Source organism: Impatiens glandulifera, chromosome 7 (assembly GCF_907164915.1).
Source record: "Impatiens glandulifera chromosome 7, dImpGla2.1, whole genome shotgun sequence".
Classification (NCBI taxonomy): Eukaryota; Viridiplantae; Streptophyta; class Magnoliopsida; order Ericales; family Balsaminaceae; genus Impatiens; species Impatiens glandulifera.
This window is the reverse complement of record NC_061868.1, coordinates 6280997-6301787: the sequence shown is the minus strand read 5'-3', so window position 1 is coordinate 6301787 and position 20791 is coordinate 6280997.

The window sequence follows — 20791 nt, the reverse complement described above, 5'->3', positions numbered from 1 at the left end:
TCGGCTCGGTTTATTTGGAACCTTCGCCAACCGGAGCAGCCAGTTCAGCTTCCTTAGAGACTTTGGCCCTCGGAGTTCTCGGCTTGGCTAGTTTAACAATCCTGGTGTTCACATTTTCAGCGTTCATGATTTTTGAGTTGGAGAGGGGTGTACCTTCGCTGATTCCGATTTGTAAAAAACGCATAATTTTCCCGATCGGTATGGCATAGGTTTGTACCCGACCGTTCGTCTTAGCAACTACCTCACAAATTTGCTCAAAGAGAACACTTCCCCAGTCAATCTTGTCACCGCGGACAATTCCCATCATCATCTCCAACTTGAGTCGAGTCATATTGTCGAAATTACCTCCTTTTCCTTAAAGGGATTTGGAGATAATATCCAACAGCCACCTAAATTCCGGTTTGAGCTTAAGCTTCCGGCTAGAATGAGTCACCAGATCCGCTGCATCTTTTGAGACTATCTGTCAGATTGCTTCAGAGTCGGCTTCCAGAAGGTTTGTTCGGAAATCTCTCCCCGTGTTAGGCAAACCGAGAGCTTCAGTAAATATTTCTTCGGTGATTTCAAAAGCTGTGCCGCACACGGTGGCAGAGATGGTTCTTTTCGTCAGGATCGTAGTTTTGAAGAACTCTAGGACTTCATCCTGGTGGAGAACGAACGAACCAGATAAATAAGTTTTCATCCTAGATTCCTTCAGAGATTGGATCACGGCTTTGTACTCGCTCATTCCGTGTTCCTCGATATCCTTGAAATCAACCTAAAAGATGTAGTTGAATAGTGCGTTATCTGATCCCATGATGATTTGATTTGATGAAAAAGATGAAGATCTTGAGAGATATGAATGCAAAGATCTTTGAAGATTTTTAGAGAGAGATAGCTTGGGTGAATAATGAGTGGTTTCTGATTTATATAGGTGGACGGTTACTTGACAGTTAAGGAACTGAACCGTCGCTTAATTCTCGGTTTTGGCGCCAGTTTTCCCTCTAAAAGTTACTGTAGTAACTTTTTGGCGGTAAATAAGGGAGGTTAATATGGGCGGTAATCTAGGGGCGGTAAATGTTGGCGGTAAACTATTGGCGGTTAATTTGAAGTTTAGCCGAATGTTAATGTTTGAGATTAATTGTTTTAACCGGAAGCTTTGTTTAACCGAAAGCTTTTAGAAAGGATGATGTTAAGATTGAAGATTTTTCAATCCAGAGATGTTAAGTTGGGTAGTGACCCGGAAGAAAGAAAAGTGAAAATATTATAAATAAGCCGGAGGAATGATGACATAGATGGTCACCCGGTCGTACAACAAAATGACCGATGTGACCAGAAACAACAAAAATTTAAAAATTATAGTAGTTTCCTTCTCTCATTCTCTCGATTCATTCCTCCACGGTGTTGCCGGTCCGGTTCTCGATTCTTCCGATCCAGCTTTCCATCATGTAGTCGGTTAGTGTGTTAGCCGGACCTATCGGGACTTCTGGTCCAAGATTGGGGATGTTGGCACGAATGTATCGGCTTATTTGAGGAGCAAAATCTATTCTTCCTCTTGGAGCTCTGATAAACTTCTTCAAGTTATTTAAAATGAAAGAGGCCCAATTTATGGGTGAGAGTCTGATTATAGAAATCATTAGGTCAAACACCTCCCGAGAATAGTTTTGATTTGCCATTCGGCCTAGAATGGACCGCTGGATCAAATCTTGAAGGACTTGGAAGTGATGAGCGAGGTCATCTTTCAGACTGTGTTCTTCAACCGGATCAGCGGTGCCGGAGAAGATGAATGAGTAATCTTCTTTTGCTGGAAAGAAGGGGGTTGGAAAATCCGAAAATAATTCGGATGGTAGGTTGAAGAAGTTTGCGAATAACTCTTCAGTGAGCCGGTGTAATGCACCGTCAATGATAGTGACGATGCTGCCATTATCCCTTACGTATCCATTGTTGAAGAAATCATGCACCTCCTCTTCGAGGATGGTGTCCGATCCTTCAATAAATCTTCGTAAACCGGATATGATGAGAGGTTGAAAAAGAACACCTTCAAATCTGGAGTTCAGAACCTCATCAAAATCGACAATGATTGTATTTCGGAGTTCAGTATTCATTTTGAATAGCAGATGGAGAGACGGAAATATCAAGGTGAAAGTTCAAAATATAGAGAGAGAAAGATATTTCTGAGTGTGATTTGTTTGAGGAGGGATGATGTCGTTATATAGTGTAGGCGGTTGAGGAGCATTTAATGAGAATATTTTGAAAAATCAGACCGTTCATGTATGGTCATTGAATGCTTGATGTCTTTTCAAGAGAATAATCTATTTGAGAAAGATGCGTTGTAGGCTGTCTAGTCTATCCAGACTATGCACGCCTTTCGGGAAGTGGATATTTTTGTTTCCAAGGATTATTTGAGATTATTTTGTATAAGATATTTTTCAAAATATTTATGATTCGAGATGTGGCTAAAAGAGGAAAGAAATGATTTTCATTAATAGATGTACCGAACCGGTATTACAGCAAAATTACCGGTTCGGTAAAGTAAGAGAATGAGATGTCATGGCTCGGTAAGAGATAAAACAGAAAAAGATTAAACGTCGGATGATCCAACGGTTGAAGTCTTCTTAGTCGTTGCTTTGTCCCATCGGTCGATCATCTCTTGGATTCTCTCCTTGGTTAGCACATGCTTCGGGTGGAGAGTGATGAATGGTCTGGAGTGGATGTTGAGACTTGCACAAAAACTGCTCAGCTGGGGAGCGTAGCCGGTTTTGTCTGAGGTGATCATTTTCTTCAGATTGCTGAAGATGATCCAGGACCAGTTGACCGGTGTGCCAACCGTAATGGCAATCATCATTTCAAACATTTGCTGGGTATAGTAGTAGCTCTTTTCTCTACCCAGAACTGTTTTCCCCAGAATCTCGCTGAGAATCTAGTACTTGTGAGAAAGTTGGCTCTTAGCACCCCAAGTTTTAACCGGGATATTAGAGTTTGAGAACATGTGACACATTTCTTCAATGGTCACCAGAGAGTATGTGAGATCGGTTACCCCTTCGGTGGGTAAACTACAGTATTCAGTGAAATCAGTCTCGCTGAATAGAAAGGTTTGGCTATAGACTTGCGCCAGGATGATGTCCCGGTGCACTTCTTTAGCGGTTTCAAAGAATTCATCGACTACCAAGTAGTCGATGATGAAGTGATTCTCCAAGAATTTTCTTAGCCCGGTTCTTTCAAGGGCAAGAAACAATTCCTTAATGCCGTGGTCTTCATATTGGTAGATCGAGTTGAAGTCGGCTAAAATGATCTTTTTAGAGAGAGGAGAGGAGTTCATGTTCTTGTGATAAGCTTAGCTTAAGTGTTTTGTTAATAATGATCTTGTGAAATGTTTTGAGATATGAAGGGTTGTTTATATAGCCAAGGGTTCGGCTAGGTTAAGAGTATGAGCGTGCTTAGTGATGTCATCAGATAATTAATATGAAGTTAACTTGTTTAGGCATACAATGTTTAGTTCCAATGCAATAGTAATGATGACTAAAGATTTTTATGATGAAAATAGATATATGGACAAAATGTTAGTCTTCCTCTCTTGATGATGGACACGTGTCGTCATCTCGATTGAGGTAGACTGTTTTATGATTTATAGGTTCCATTTTCAAGGTGTGCATGGAAACACGGTTAGCCGTCCCAAGTTAGCCGGAAGATTTCAATTTACTGAAACAATGATGCGTTTTATTAGTTGGTTTTCCATGACTTGTTTTATCGAGATATCTTATTCTAGTGTGAAGAAATGTTGAAACGAATCGACATTTGTTCAGCTTTGGATTAAACTATCTGTTTTACCAAGGCATTTGAACCGCTCAATATAAGTACATGTGATTTGGTCATATGAATTTGTCAGGCATAACCGGAGATATCTTTCCGGTTAGCATCCTTGAATGTTTAATTTCCTATTGAGGTACGGTTTGAGAAGCGGGAGTTTCTCCCTGAGTTCATACCCCGGTTTTCAATAATGATGCATGTTTGAAAGCATGCAATGATGTTTATGGCATGAGTTGCTTGCTATCAGTAAGTCCTAAGATGTTTTTGAAATAGGAATACTTAGCTTCCTGTAGCGGTTTGGTGAAGATATCAGCCACTTACTGTTCGGTTGAGACATACTCCAACCGGATATGTTTCTGTTGCACATGCTCCCGGATGAAATGATGTCTTATGTCAATATTCTTTGTTCTTGAGTGCAACACCGGATTATATGTGATCACTATTGCACTGGTGTTGTCACAAAATATTGGCGACTCTTCAACGGTCACACCAAAGTCCCTTAGTTGCTGTTGGATCCAGAGGAGTTGTGCACAGCAGCTTCCGGCTGCTAGATACTCTGTCTCTGCGGTTGATATTGCAACTGAGGTTTGCTTTTTGCTATACCATGAGACAAGTCGGTCTCCCAGAAACTGGCAAGTCCCACTTATACTCTTTCGGTCGATTTTGTAGCCTGCGTAGTCTGCATCAAAGTAACTTATTAAATTAAAACATGAGTCTTTTGGGTACCAAAGTCCCAAATCTTGGGTTCCTTTCAAATATTTTAGAATCCTTTTAGCCGCGGTATAATGTGATTGCTTTGGATTGTCTTGAAATCTCCCCATACTCCGACTGCGAACAGGATGTCCAGTCGACTGACTGTTAGGTAGAGAAGTGAACCGATGATTCCTCGATATGCTGTAATGTCAACTACTTGACCGTCTTCGTCTTTGTCCAGTTTTATAGATGAACTCATTGGAGTAGCCGCCTCGGCACATGTGTCCATTCCAAATTTCTTCAACAGTTTGGCTGTGTATTTTGGCTGGCTTATAAAGGTTCCAATTTCAATCTGCTTAACCTGAAGACCTAGGAAGAAACTTAATTCTCCCATCATACTCATTTGAAATTTGTCAATCATCATTTTTGAAAACTTATCACATAGTTTTGGATCGGTTGATCCGAAAATAATATCATTAACATATATTTGAACAAGTAGTATGTGTTCATTTTTCTCAAATTTGAAAAGGGTTTTATGAACCGAGCCAATTATAAACTTGTGATCAAATAAGAATGCGGTTAATGTATCATACCAGGCTCTTGGAGCCTGTTTCAAACTGTAAAGGGCTTTGTTTAGCCGGTAAACATAATTTACGTGTTCTGGATTTTTAAAACCTGGAGGTTTATCAACATACACCTCTTCATTTATTTTACCGTTTAGAAAAGCACTTTTAACATCCATTTGAAAGACTTTGAAATTTTTGAAAGCCGCAAATGCCAAAAATATTCTAATGGCCTCAAGTCTAGCCACATGAGCAAATGATTCTTCAAAATCAATGCCTTCTTCTTGTTTATAGCACTGAGCCACTAGTCGGGCTTTGTTCCTCGTAACTAAATCGTCTTCATTGAGTTTATTTCTGAATACCCATCTTGTTCCTATGACCGGTTTATGTTTTGGTCTAGGGACTAGGTACCAGACTTTATTTCTCTCAAACTCGTTTAATTCCTCTTGCATTGCTAAAATCCAATCGGGATCTAACAAAGTTTCATCCACCTTTTTCGGTTCAATTTGTGATATGAAAACTGAGTTTTCATAGTGTTCCAAATTTTGTCGCCTAGTTCAGACGGGTGATGAGATGTTACCTATTATTAGTTCAAGAGGATGATTTTTATTCCTTCTGAGTTTTATCCGGGATGTGTCTTCCAAGCGTTTGGTTGGCTGATCAAGGTTAGACTGATCAGGAGGCTGAACAAAGTCAGGCCGACCGATTTCTTCAGTGGAAACTGAAGAGTCAACTTTATGCGGTGAAGCAGCTTGATTAGGCTGAGGTTCAGCATCAACCGCTTGATCATTGACAAATCGTTTGTAAACCGGAACCTCATCTTCATCATCAGAATAGATATTGAAATTTTTCCATTCTGTTGTGAAGGTCGAAGGTAATGCAGTATTTCGTTCAATCGATTCATCAAAAACAACATGAGATGTTTCTTCAACCGTTAAAGTTCTAGTGTTATAAACTCTATATGCTTTACTTACGGCTGAATATCCCAACATTATTCCTTCATCGGATTTAGCATCAAATGTGGTCAAATAAGTTTTGACGTTGATGTGAACATAACATTTACTACCAAAGATCCTAAAATACCGGATGTTAGGAACTTTGTCATAGTATATTTCAAAAGGAGTTTTAGAAAATCGTTTAGTTTTGAGTATAACAGGCAGTGTTGATAGCCTCTGCCCAAAATTTTTGAGCAACACCCGAATCGGCTATCATTGACCTTGCGGCTTCCTTGAGAGTTCAGTTTCTTCTCTCAGCCAGGCCGTTTTGTTGAGGAGTTCTGGCACTAGACAACTCGTGCCTAATACCGGAATCATCAAGAAAAGTGTGTAAATAACTGTTTGTAAATTCAGTTCCTCTATCACTCTTGATTTTGTTTACTCAAATAGACTTTTCATTTTGTATCCTTAAAATCAGTTTAATCAAGTTCGGTGTAGCTTAATTTTTAGAAGCAAAAAATGTTAACCAAGTAAATTTAGAATAATCATCAACTACTACCATAGTATATTGCATGCCTCCTAGACTTGTTACCCTAACCGGACCAAACAAATCCATATGCAAAAGTTCTAAACATCGTTCGGATTGGTAGTTTCCCTTGCTTTTGAAAGATGATTTTATTTGTTTACCCATTTGACATGCAGCACATACTTTGTCTTTTGAAAACTTGATGTTTGGAAAACCATAAACTAATTCCTTAAAGCATATGAAATTTATTGTTTTAAAGTTTAGATGGTTTAGCCGTTTGTGCCAGAGTCAGTTTGGATCATTTCCAACTATCATGCATACGGGGTTTTCAATCTTAGTTTTCCAATCAACTTTGTAAATGTTTCCTATCCGGTTTCTGGTTAGTAATGTATCACCTTGATGATTTTTAACTAAGCATGCGTTTTTATAAAATTCAACCGTGTACCCTATATCACACATTTGACTAATGCTTAACAAGTTGAAATGCAAGTTCACTACTAACAATACATTATTTATAGACAGGTTACCATGGACAATCTTACCCTTGCCCACGGTTCTACCTTTTGAGTTGTCATCAAATGTGATTATTGCTTCGGCTTCATGAGTGATGTCGGTTAGAAATCCGTTGTTCCCGGTCATGTGTTTTGAACATCCGCTGTCCAAGTACCATTCCGAGTTTCTTATCCGGTTGCTTCTCCTAACCTGCAAAAAATAAATATTTACACCTTTCTGGTACCCACATTCAGTTGGGTCCGTGGTTGATTAGTCCCTTTGGGATCCAGACTTTAATAAGTCGGATCACTTTCCCGGTAATAGTTCTAATAGTGTTCGGCTTAACCTCTTTCTGTTTTCCTAAGAGTGCCTTATGTTTTCGTGATGGTGATTGTTGATTAATTTTGGGTGAAAGTGTTTTGGTTTGTTTGTCTCCTGACCAGTTGGCTTTCCTTCTCTCAAGATGAAACCATTTCTCCGAATCGGTTGGACTTACATATTTTAGTTCCGGTTTTAGGACAGTTTCCACCTTACTGTTGGTTGATGAGCTCTTGACAAATCTTACGAAAGGAAGATTGTCTTTTGTGAGTTTCATCCTGTTAGAGTTGTTTTGGTTGGAGAATTTGTTATCTTTGTATCCAATACCAAATTTATATTTGGGATGTCTGTTATATTTGCACATCTGGTTTATGGCTTCACGGGATCTTTCCCAGGCAGCCGTAATGTATTTTGTTCGTTCATCTTCTTCGGTTACCGGTTGAACTGTCTCCTCATTTTCTAAGGATAGTCCAGCCGGTTCATATACTGTGGTTTCGCATGGCTCACCAGCGGTACCACTTGACTCTCTAGTTTCATGTTCTAACCGGGTCGGTATATAAGCAAATAAGTTTCTGAACTCAGCGACCATTTCGTTGAGTGCAGTAACTAAATCTTCTTTAGTAAATTCATCAGAAGAAAAATCAAATACCTCTTCTTCATTTTCCATTAACTAGGTGACTCTTTCTTCATCATTTTCGTTGTCGGAGTATGCCCAGTCGCTTCCACCATCGGATGCGATGAGTGCTTTTTGAATTTCTTTTCCTTCATCAGTTTGCTGGTTGTTGTTCCTTTGGTAGTCGTTTCTTTGGTTGTCATTCCTTCGGTAGTCGTTTCTTTGGTAGTTGTTACCTTGATAGTTGATTCCTTGATAGTTTTTGTTTTGATAGTTGTTTCCCGGTTTTCGGTCGTCTCTCCTCGGTTTCCTGCATTCCGACCTGAAATGACCGAAACTGTCACAGTTATAACATCTTTTATTAGATTTATCGGCATAATTATAATTGAAATTTTTGTTCGATGGTGATTGATTATTCTTCATGAATCTCCCGAATTTCTGTTCTAGCATCGCCATCACGTCTTCACTAATCTGGTCAGCATTTTTGACGGGAACTGGAACGGTTGATACACGGACCGCTGATTCCACCAATGTAACCAGATCTCTGGTTGCGGTTGACGCTGATGCTTCGTCTTCGATCCGAGACTTTATCTCGAACTCGTATGCTTTCAGGTCCTCAAACACATCGTGCAGCTTCATCTGTCCGAGATTGCTTGATTCCCTCATCACCATGGTCTTGATATCCCATGTGCTTGGTAATGATCTTAAGGCTTTTATGATTATCTCCCGGTTGTCATATCTCTTTCCGAGTGTTTGTAATTCGTTGACCACACTGGTGAATCGGTTACTGAATTCTTTCATGTTTTCTCCCGGTTTCATCCTAATGTTCTCATATTTTTGAGTTGCCACCAAAATTTTGTTTTCTTTTGTTCTTTCATTTCCTTCATGAACCTGAATGATCGTTTCCCAGGATTCCTTTGCATTTTGACAATCTGAGATTTTGTTGAGTGTGTTGTCGTCTATATCTTTGTAGATGTGTCTCATGCAATGGTTGTCCAGGTTACTTCTTCTTCGATCTTCAGCCGTCCATGCATCTATCTCATTGTTGATCCTTATTGGTCCTTCCTTTAGAACTCTGCTCATATCATCATCCAGCGTAATCAGATGTAGATACATCTGTTTCTTTCAGCTGCTAAACGCTTCACTATTTAGCATATGTAGATTATCGCTGTGGGTAATGCTTCACATCTTCTTCGGTTGCTTGAGTGTTAAGAGCCTCGCTCTGATACCACTTGTTAGGATCGGGATCGCCCTTGGAGAACCGGGGTTCCAGTTTCTAAGGGAGAACGCTTACAACACAATACACATACTGGTTGGTGATAGTCCGGTTAAAGACTAAAACCGCTTCTTAACACTGCACAAGCTGTCACAGACTCTTGAACCGGGTTCAAGGGCGGAATTGTATATTCCAGCTTGAAGCAACACTCAAAGTTTGATTTGGATGATATTTATAAGGAGTCGGTTAGAGAGGATAGAGGGACCGATTCGGTTAAGTTAAAAGAATTATGTTCCTGTTTGGTTTGAAGTAAGTATGCTGAAAAAAGTGAAAAAATGCAAGACAAGATTTATGGATGTTCGGAGCAAACTCTCCTACGTCACTCCTTCTTCTTAGATGATGAGATGGATTTTCACTAACTTGAATGTTACAACACTCACACAATGCCGAACAAGTCTTAATCACTACTCGTCGGTTACACCACTCACTATGATGTAATACAATAACTCAATGCACATATACAACAAAAATACTTTATGGAATTTCAACTACTGTTTAGAGTCGCGCGTGGGATTTCCTTTTTCTGTTTGATGTTCGATTCTTGCTCGGAGACTGATAAAGGATCTGACTATAATATTAGAATATGTTGGAGATGTTGATTATTTGAAAAAGCGTGAAAATGATGATGGGATAGCATAATGACATTGCTTTATGCTTCTGATCCATCAAGAAGTCTCGTTATCAGTCGATAATAGAAGCAACATTGCCCGGTTTATCAATGGCATCAATAATCACACACGGTAAGTAAGCTATTTTAAGATTTGATCTGATAATTGATCTGTTCCGTTGTCTTATTTATGAATAAAATGAAGGGATAGGAAAAAGAAAAGGAATGTCAAATGTGTGAGGTTTGATGTTGATGGTGAATCGCGAGTTTTTAATTTTAAATTTTGAGAAAAAAGGATGTACTACGTTTCTGAGATCTGGAGACATTCGCAAATGTTCTATGAAAGCAAAGAAGAGGAATGAAATGGAATTATTAACTTGATATGTTTGACTTCTTCCTCAGCCACTGCCTACAACTAGTGTTTGAAAGTTGAGTAACCAAACTAGGTAGAGACGTTTGTTTACTACTGAGTTATCTTCCCCTTCTCGTTGTTCAAAACATTTGTCATCCCCTAAGTCAAATTATGAGAGGAAAACGCGGAGGAGGGGTTGGAAGATACTTGTGGCTTCTCAAATCTAAATTAGGTCAACTAAGAGCTTTCGAGATCATCTCCTTTCGAACAACATCCGTTGATTGCAATGACCTTGTAGAAGAGATGATTTTTGTCCTTTTCGGCTCTTGCGAATCTCAGCCTTCTTTCCAGATCCGCGGCGGTAACGCCACCTAGTTTGAGAGAGTTTGTTGTTGAAACTGTCTGGATTTGATGATGATGATGCATCAACAGCAGTGGATTCAGTTTCAGCGTCATTAGAGTCCTCGGCGGAAGATCGGACGGTGAAGGGTAATCTAGAAGGTGGGAAGTTAAGTTTATGTGGAGATTAAGAGAATTGCCAATTAGATTTGAACTTTATCACCATCTCTCTACTTAACTCCATCTCTCTACTTAATTTCATCTCTCTCATCGTGTGCATATCTCATTTTCAGTTTTCTTTATATTTCTCACATTAAAAAGTTGATTATAAAAAAATATATTTATTTTATTTAATTTAGATATTAAATAATTTGACTAGTTTGTAATAAAATTATAACTGATAAAATATTTAAAAATCTTACATTTCATCCTAGACTAATTTGTTAAGGATGAGGTTTAAAAAATCTTTTTTTTTAAATATTGTAATTGTTATGTATTCATATTTTTATTTATTTATTAAATGTTAAAAGTTAACCTAATGAAATACATGATATACATTATTAGTCAAACATTGGATAGTCATTAATGTTGACCTCTAGTTTCATTTATTCAATATGGGCAACAAAAATTAAATTAAGGGCCTTCTTTATATGAGAGTAAAGAAAATGTTGTGGACTTCGTAAGTCTAAATGGTAGTGGACCTTTAATCAAATAAAGTTAATACAATAAAAATAAAATTTATCCAATAATAAGATAACCAACCATAATTAAAATAATGGTCTGATTTGATTCTGACACGCAAATTACAAATAAACTACTTAGCTAATTTATTCTATTATTTATCTACAATTTTTATTTATTTTATTTTATCTAGTTTTAATTTTATTTAATTATTTTGATATTAGTAATAAATTCATATTTGATTCACTCTACATATAAATAAATTTGAGCTATAAGATCGAGTATATAATTTAATTTAATGATTAACCGACTATATTGTAAATAATATTTAAAAAATTAAAAATAAAACATAAAAAATATTAAAACGAAATGTTTAATAATCATTTATTTATAAGAATTTTTTAAAATATGAGTAAATAAAAAATTATAAAGGTTGTCATAGGTAGTAAAAGGTTGATAAAATTTTTTATTTTCTGAACTTTTGACAGACGCTTAATAAATGGGCAGTTATGTGTCACTAAATGCATGTTTTGTTGGAATAAAGTGTTTTTATAATGATTCTCGACTGTATGTATTTAATATTTATAGTTTAATTTTAAATAGAGTTAGTTTCATTGATTTATAGTTTGCCAAATGACCAGAATTAATAAGTAAAAAAAAGTCTATTACAATAACCCAAGACAAGTATACTAACCTTAACTACGAGTAATTTAAAAGTGATTGATTATTGCATTTGCTTATTATTGTTTGTCAAATTTAGAATTTAGAGAAGCTCTTTTAATTTTTGCTATTAAATTTCAAAGTTTCTTTTCTTATTTATAATGTTTTGTTCATCTGTTTTGGTTAGAGCAATCAGTTTGCTTTGATTTAAAAATTAATTTATATTAGTCTCGATTTTGATTATACTAATCCGAACCCGATTATATTTTTACTACCCGATCCCGACCCCAACCCCGACGTGTATCTCTCTTTATATCCTTATTCCCGATTTGTCGGTACCTCATTACCCAATAAAATTTTTATAAGGTTATATAAGTTGAAAAATAAGAAACATAAATTTATTAGTAAATTGGAATATTGAAAAAACAAATGAAAACATTACTTACCTTATATACATCTATATGTTATAGATGTTGAAGAGGATAAGAATTTTATTGTAGAGTGAAGAAAAATGTCGGAGTGAAATTTGAAAAATTATTAAAAATTAAATATGAAGGAAATGAGAGAAATAATATTTTGTTATTTAAAGAAATATTGAAAAATGAGAATTAAAGAGTAATGAAGAGAGTAATAATGTTTTGGGAAATATTAGGTTGCCTCTCTGTCGCTAGTTCGAACGGACTATGCACTGTCGATTCGCTTCTTTGAAATGATATGAGAACTGTGCCGTATCCATAAGTCTGCTCCAGTCCTTTTGGTTGGCACTCACATAGTGTGTTGGGTCAAATTATCTTGATTAAAATAATTATGAGAATAAGCGTATTCTTTTCCAACATTGTTTTGATGATATGTGATTAAAACTTAATTATGATTAAAACTTAGTTGAGAATAAAGCTAAATAGTCTATTTGTTTTGTGCAGGTGCATAAGACTATGCTAAATTAGACTCCATTAGACGGGGTAGTCTAATGGGAAACGTAATTAGACGGTGACGTCTAACTCCTTCAGACAAGTCTGAAGGGATGCGAAGTTAGACGTTGAAGTCTAACTCCATTAGACTTGGTAGTCTAATGGGAAACATAGTTAGACGTTGACATCTAACTTCTTCAAACAAGTCTGAAGGGATGCGAAGTTAGACGTTGAAGTCTAACTCCATTAGACGTGGTAGTCTAATAGGAAACGTAGTTAGACGTTGAAGTTTAACAGATACGTAGTTAGACGTTGAAGTCTAACAAATACGTAGTTAGACGTTGAAGTCTAACAAATACGTAGTTAGACGTTGACGTCAAACTCCATTAGACTTGATAGTCTAATGTGATACGTAGTTAGACGTTGTAGTTTAACTCCATTAGACTTGGTAGTCTAATGGAACGCGCAATTAGACGTTGACGTCTAACCCCCTTAGACATGGCAGTCTAATGTAGGACGTTTAATGTCTCGCTTCAACAACCGTCTAAAGTTAGCATACGTCTAATCACGATCAACTAGCTATCTGCTACTCTACTCCACTCACTCTTGTGTAGTTTAACAAACTAGCTAATTGTATCCAATGAACGAATGCCACGTACGCAAATGTCCTTCCAACGGTTTGTTCAGTACAAGACAATATTAGAGATGATATTTGGCGCACTACTAGTTCGGTACTGCCACAATCCATTTACTCAGAGTCTATTGTACTCCTGTACTATGGGCGGCCTTTCAATGGACGCTTGCCATGTGTCCATGAAGAAGATTCGACCGTTGGTGTCCTTCTACTAGAAATAGATGTTCAAGGACAACGGACGAATAATTGACCTACCGAACGAGAATTGAACTTTACATGTTATCAATCTTACAACTTTACTCTTGACTTACTAATTTTCTTACATCATTCAAGTTCAAGAGAGAAAGAATCAAAACATTGTCTAGTTGTGAGAATATTGTTCATAATATTGTAAGTTGAACAGAGGTTGTTCTGTTCAATAGAGTGTTAGTTAGTTCAGTAAACTGTATTTGATTCAATGAATTTAGTGAAATCCTTCCGGTCGTGGAAGAAGGGGTGACGTAAGAAGGTTTGCTCCGAACATCCATAAACAACTCTCTGTGTTCTTTTCTTTCTGTCATATATCTTTCATTGGTTTAAAGCTTCAAATTCGACGAACACTTTCGCACTTGAAATCGTTTTAAGAGTTTGAAGGATTTGTGAAGAATAGAAACAAATATTAATCCCTCACAGGATTACTATCGAATCGTTTATCATAAGTTGTCATCAATAGTCAGACCCTAGTCTCTATTGGTTACACCGATCCTATCAATTGGTATTAGATCCCTATTTTCTATTCTCAAGCAACAAGAACTTGAAACATGTCTGTCATCAACCAAATCCCTATGCTTTCAAGAGAAAACTACGATTATTAGATGATGAAATGCAAGCTCATTTGGCTGCCCTTTATTGTGACATGTGGAATGTCATCACTAATGGTCCTATAAAGATTGAGAAGCCAAGATTTAGCTGGACGACTGAAGATAAGATAATGAACAACCTGGATAATGTCGCCAAAGATGTCTTGTTCAAGTCGATCAACATGAATATATTTAGTGAGATCAAGTTTTGCTCCTCTGCTAAAGAAATTTGGGAGAAGCTTATTCAAATTTATGGCGGTAATGTTCAAACAAAGAAGAACCGAACAGAGCAGAAAGTTCTATAAGTGTTGAAAGTAAGTTCAAGTGGGCCGATAGCGACTTAGAGGACTCATCTGGAGAAAGCGATAACGAAGTCGTCACATGCTTGATGGTAGACGGAAAATCAAAGGTATATGACTTCTCCTCAAAAGGTTTTACAGGAGATGAGTTAACTACTGCACTAAATGACATGGTCATTGAGTACAAGAAGTTGTCAAACTCATTTAATGAAATGAAATTAAAATATGAGGTCAATAACTCTCCTTCATCTCAAGTTTCTGAAACAAAATTTTCTGAAAACAAAGTAGTTGAGCTCTCATTTGAGAATGAGACGCTCAAAGAAAAGGTTAAAACTCTATTTTCTAAAAACAAACGTTTGACATATGTGGTTAGTTCCTGGACGAAGTCTGGAGATGCTGTCAGACATCAAATTCATATGCTGAGGCCTGCCGGATGCAAATCCGGTTTAGGATTTGACAGTAATGACTCAGACAAGTCTTGTAAGAAGTTAAACTCAGCAACAAACAAGTTTAAGCCTATAAACTTTGTCAAAGGGAGTCTAACTGATAATGAAACTGATTCAAGCTGTGAGGATCTAACATTAAAGGATAAGATTATTCATATTCTGCCAACTGTTAGCTAGCTCAAGTCTAGGAAGAAAGCAACCAACAAGTTTGGAAAATTAAAACTTGACAAGAAGTCAAGGAGTTTTAAACAAAACCATCATCTAAGGTTAATGGAAAAGCTGCTAACAGAAAGACGTTTTCTAAGCCTAAATCATACGCACTCATCACTATACAAAAGGGAAGTCCATCAAAATAACTCAAATATGGATTTCTAAGAGACTGATTGACCGATGACCCAAGTGAATGTGGGTACCAAAATATTGTAAATATGTCTTTGTGCAGGTTTTTACTGCCTGAAGGATTCAGTTTGGTATCTGAACAGTGGATGTTCCAGACACATGACTGGAGATATACGACTTTTAACTGAAATAATAGAATGCTCAAGTCCTAAGATCACTTTTGGGGATAACCATAAGAGTAAGACCATGGGTAAGGGTAAGATTATCCATGGTGATCTAACCATCAACAATGTGCTACTTGTTGAAAACTTGTATTATAACCTGATCAGCATTAATCAGTTATGTGATAATGGATTTTTTTTTGTTGATTTTCAAACTCAAGCATGCCTGGTTAAGGATCAACAGGGTAACGTTCTGTTGACCGGAAGTAGGGTAAGAAACTCTTACAAAATGAACTGGAAAAACGAAATATCTAATCCCATAGGCATGAATACCAAAACTGATCAAAACTGGCTATGGCATAAGAGATTAAATCATCTTAATCTTAAAACCATTAACAACAATTGTTCGCATAACTTGGTTTTTGATTTACCCAACTTGAAGTTTTCAAAGGACAAGGTTTGTTCTGCTTGTCAGTTAGGAAAACAAAGCAAATCATCGTTCAAAAATAAAGGGAAATCTCAGTCTAACCGGTGCTTGGAACTTTTACCTATGGATTTATTTTATCCAATTCCTGTAAAGAGCTTGGGAGGAATGAGATTCCCCTAGTCATTATTAATGATTTCTCACAATTTACATGAATTATATTTTTGCAGTCTAAGGATCAGACAACTGAGAATTTGATTAAGATCCTTAGAAGACTTTAAAACCAAAAATATTTAAGTATTATTCAAATTCGAAGTGATTGGGGAACCGAATTCACCAACAGACGCCTAACTTCCTATCTCGAAGAATCTAATATTAGACATGAGTTGTCTAGTGCCAGAACTCCACAGCAAAATGGTATTACTAAGAGAAGAGTTAGGACACTGAAGGAAGTAGCGAGATCGATGCTTGCCGACTCAGGTGTTCCACAGAAAGTCCGGGCAGAAGCCATAAACACAGCATGCTATACACAAAATCGGTCAATAATCAACAAACGCTTTAACAAAATGCCTTATGAACTGTTTTATGGAAGAATTCCTATAATTTCTTACTTTCGAGTATTCGGGTGTAAGTGTTTCATTCATAATAATGGGAAAGAATACTAGACAGCTTTTGATGCTAAAGTAGATGCTGAAATCTTGTTAGGATACTCTTCCGTTAGTAAAGTTTTTAGAGTGTAAAATAATTGAACACAAACTGTTGAGGAATCCTTCCATGTTGTTTGTGATGAATCTGTTGAAAACAATTCTATTGATCCTATCGACTTTGCTAATAGATTAGAAGCGACAAGTCTTGAATCTGATAGTAAAGATGAAGCTACTGTTCAAGGGAATTATTCGTCTGATCAAATGGATGATCCGGTTGAGAATCAACCAGACGTCCAAACTTCTGTTCAACAAGTTGTTGGTAGTTCGGACGTCACGGAGCCAACTAATCCGACGCATAATCCTTTTGGATCAAACTTCAGATGGAATAAAAATCATCCACCAGAATTAATAATTGGTAATCCTAACTCTCCTCGTAGGACAAGACGTCAATTGTTGGATGAAATGACTAACTCCGCATTTATTTCTTAAATTGAGCCTAAGAAAATTGGTGAAGCAGTACTTGATCCAGATTAGATCAATCCCATGCAAGAGGAGTTAAACCAATTTGTGAGAAATAAAGTGTGACACTTAACTCCAAAGCCGACTATTCAATCCGTCATTGGAACAAGATGAGTTTTTCGAAATAAGCTCAGTGAAGATGGCTTAGTTGTAAGAAACAAAACCCGGTTGGTTGCTCAAGGATATAGACATGACGAAAGAATTGACTTTGAGGAGTCATTTGCACCTGTGGCTAGACTTGAGGCAATCAAAATTTTCATAGCTTATGCATCTTTTAAGAATTTCAAGTTTTTCAAATGGATGTGAAAAGTGCATTTTTAAATGGTATATTAAATGAATATGTTTATGTTGAATAACCTCCTGGTTTCTAGATCATACTTTACCAAATCATGTTTATAAACTTGACAAAGTCTTATATGGTTTGAAACAAACTCCAAGAGCTTGGTATGACACTTTGACTAAATTTCTGTTTGATCATGATTTCATTATTGGCTTAGTTGACAAAACATTGTTTAGATTTGTTAAAGACTCTCATATTCTGCTTGTTCAAGTTTTTTTTGATGATATTATATGTGGGTCAACTAACCCTAAATTATATGAGAAATTTGCCAAGCTGATGCAGGATAGATTCGAGATGAGTATGATGGGAGAATTAGCCTTCTTCCTCGGTCTTCAAGTTCGTCAACTTGAAACTGGGACCCTCATTAACCAAGTCAAATATACCAAGGAGTTGTTAAAGAAGTTTGGAATGGAGAGCTACTCGGTTGCAGCCACTCTAATGAGTTCTTCCAGCAAATTAGACAAAGATGAAGATGGACAAAACGTTGACATCACTGTCTATAGAGGACTCATCAGCTCTTTGCTCTATCTTACTGTCAGCCGGCCCGACATCTAGTTTGTTGTCGGTGTCTGTGGAAGATTCTAGGCTAATCCTAAACTATCTCACTTTATTGCTACTAAGCGTATTTTGAAATATTTAAAGGGCACTCAAAATGTGGGATTATGATATCTAAATGATTCCAATTTCAATCTAAAGAGTTTCTCAGATGCAGATTATGTAGGTTGTAAGATTGATCGAAAAAGCACCAGTGGAACTTGTCAGTTCCTTGGTGATCGTTTGATCTCTTGGTTCAGCAAGAAGCAGACGTCGGTTGCTACGTCTACAACTGAAGTCGAATATCTTGCAGCAAGAAGTTTTTGTTCTCAACTCTTGTGGATTCAACAATAACTGAGGGACTATGGAATTGAAGCAAAAGAATCTCCGATTTTCTACGACAACACAAGTGCAATTGCTATCACCTACAATTCAGTTATGCACTCTCGGACAAAGAATATTGAAATCAGACATCATTTCATCCGATAACATGTCAGTTAGAAGCATATTCTCCTTAAAAATGTCCCTACAGATCAACTAGTTGCATACGTGTTAACGAAGCCACTATCCGAGACTAATTTTTTTTTCTTTAGAAATATTTTAGGGCTTGTTGATCTTGACTGATTTATTTGAACTGATCATGCATAAATTGAGGGGAAACATGTTGTTTAAGTGTAACTGGACAAACATATGTAGACAGAGGTCTTAATCTGTCTAATGGATCAGTAGTCTAAAGAATGTACCTACTTAATCTGTCTAATGGTCTTAAATGTATATTTGCTTAAGCAATCTATGCTTCCAGATTGGATAAATGTCTTGGTTGAAAACCTACGCAAGTTAGACGTCTAATGTCTAATAGACGCTTGGATGTTTGTGAGACTAGCGTAGTTAGACGCTCGCGTCTAATCAGACACACATTTAACGCGTGACGTTTATGCGTAATTAGACGTCTAAAGTCTAATAGACTTTTGGATATCTGTAAGACAAGCGTGGTTAGACGTCGGCGTCTAATAGACGCCTATCCAACTTAGAGGCAAAGAATGTGGAGAGTAAGTTAAATGTCAGACTACGTGTGTACTTAGACTTTTCATCTTCAGGCGAGTGAGACAACTGTCCACTGCTACATTATCTGTCTATGTACTATTCTCGCCAAAAATTGAACAGTCATCTCTTCAATAACTTGAAGACATGTGTCTCTCAATTTTAAAAGAATGACTAAAATTTCTGATGTCCCTTCACTGCACGTATTACATTAATGACAGACTTTTATGATTATCCTTAAATGATGCTTATTTTAAATGATGAGTCTCTTGGGAACATGTTTCTAAGTTTTTGACGATTCATATACTCATTGCCATTAATACGTCAGTCTTCTTCTATAAGAGAACAGTTATATTCAAAGGATTGAATATCTCTCTTCGCATTCTCTCTCTTAAAAATCCTCTTGTATCTCTTAGTATTCTAAATCCCGAGTTCTCTTTCAACTCATCGAAATGGGTTATCTTACGCCATCTACTCTTCAGATAGACTTTGGCTCTATGTCTACCGTAATCATTCCTTAAATGGTTATGATGTTTGACTCTTTAAAAGCTTCGGGCCTTGAAATACTTCTCAGTGCTCCCGTCATTATTCACGAACCGGATGTCCGTGAATTCTTTAATAATGGAGGTTTATACGAAAATAGGCTTGTCGTAGTAAAGATTTTTTTTATGATATTGCCTACTTCACTTAAGAATCCTTTGCTCGTTTCTTCAATACTCCAACAAAGAGGTTGTTTGAGTTCCCCACATCTTCCGATGAAGTCTTATTAGAGACGAGGCTTGCATTCTCCGACACAACTCTTGATGGGAATCTCATTCCTGTAGAAACTCACAAACTAAAGTCCGCTCTGAAAGTTGAGTTTTCCCTGCTCAACGACATCATTTCCATGTCCCTCTTGGCCAAGGAATTCTCCAACTCATACTCGAAGATGGTCTTCGAGATAATACTTGCTATCATAAAAAGGACAACAATCAACTGGTCTAAAATCATTTTCAGGAACCTGGTTGCAATGATCTCTCCTGAAAGGAGGTCTCTTGGGTATGCTGCCCCGCTCAGCATGATGCTTCCTACTCTCCTCTCAAATATTGGGGGACCTGGGGTCCTCATCAAATCATCCAGAGTCTTGAGCTACTAAAGGGTTCTTCACTACGATCTCAGGGTAAGAAGGATTAAGCTCAAGAAAAGAAATTGGGAGATCCTTTTGGCCAAAAGAGATCATTAGGAATTTATCGCTCTCGATGATGTTAAAAAGGGGAAAGTAAGGGTAGAAGGGGATAAGAAAAGTCCCAATCTTTTTGTTGTTTTTGGGAAATTTTCGATTATTTTGTTATCTCCTCCAAATCTTTTAAAAGTATGAATATATGATCTTTTTCTTACTGTTGTTTTGTTGTTTATCGATTGTGTCTGTTTATTTTAATATTTTAAATAAGTTTTAACATCATCAAAAAGGGGAAATTGTTGGGTCAAATTATTTTGATTAAAATAATTAAGAGAATAAGCGTATTCTTTGCCAACTTTATTTTGATGATATGTGATTAAAACTTAATTATGATTAAAACTTAGTTGAGAATAAATCTAAGTTGTCTATTTGTTTTGTGCATGTGCATAAGACTATGCTAAATTAGACGTGGTCTAAGTAGGGTAAATAGACGTGTTGCGAAGTGAGACGTCAAACTCTAACTCCATTAGACGTGGTAGTCTAATGAGAAACGTAGTTAGACGGTGATGTCTAACTTTATTAGACAAGTCTGAAGGGATGCAAAGTTAGACGTTGAAGTCTAACTCCATTAGACGTGGTAGTCTAATGGGAAACGTAGTTAGA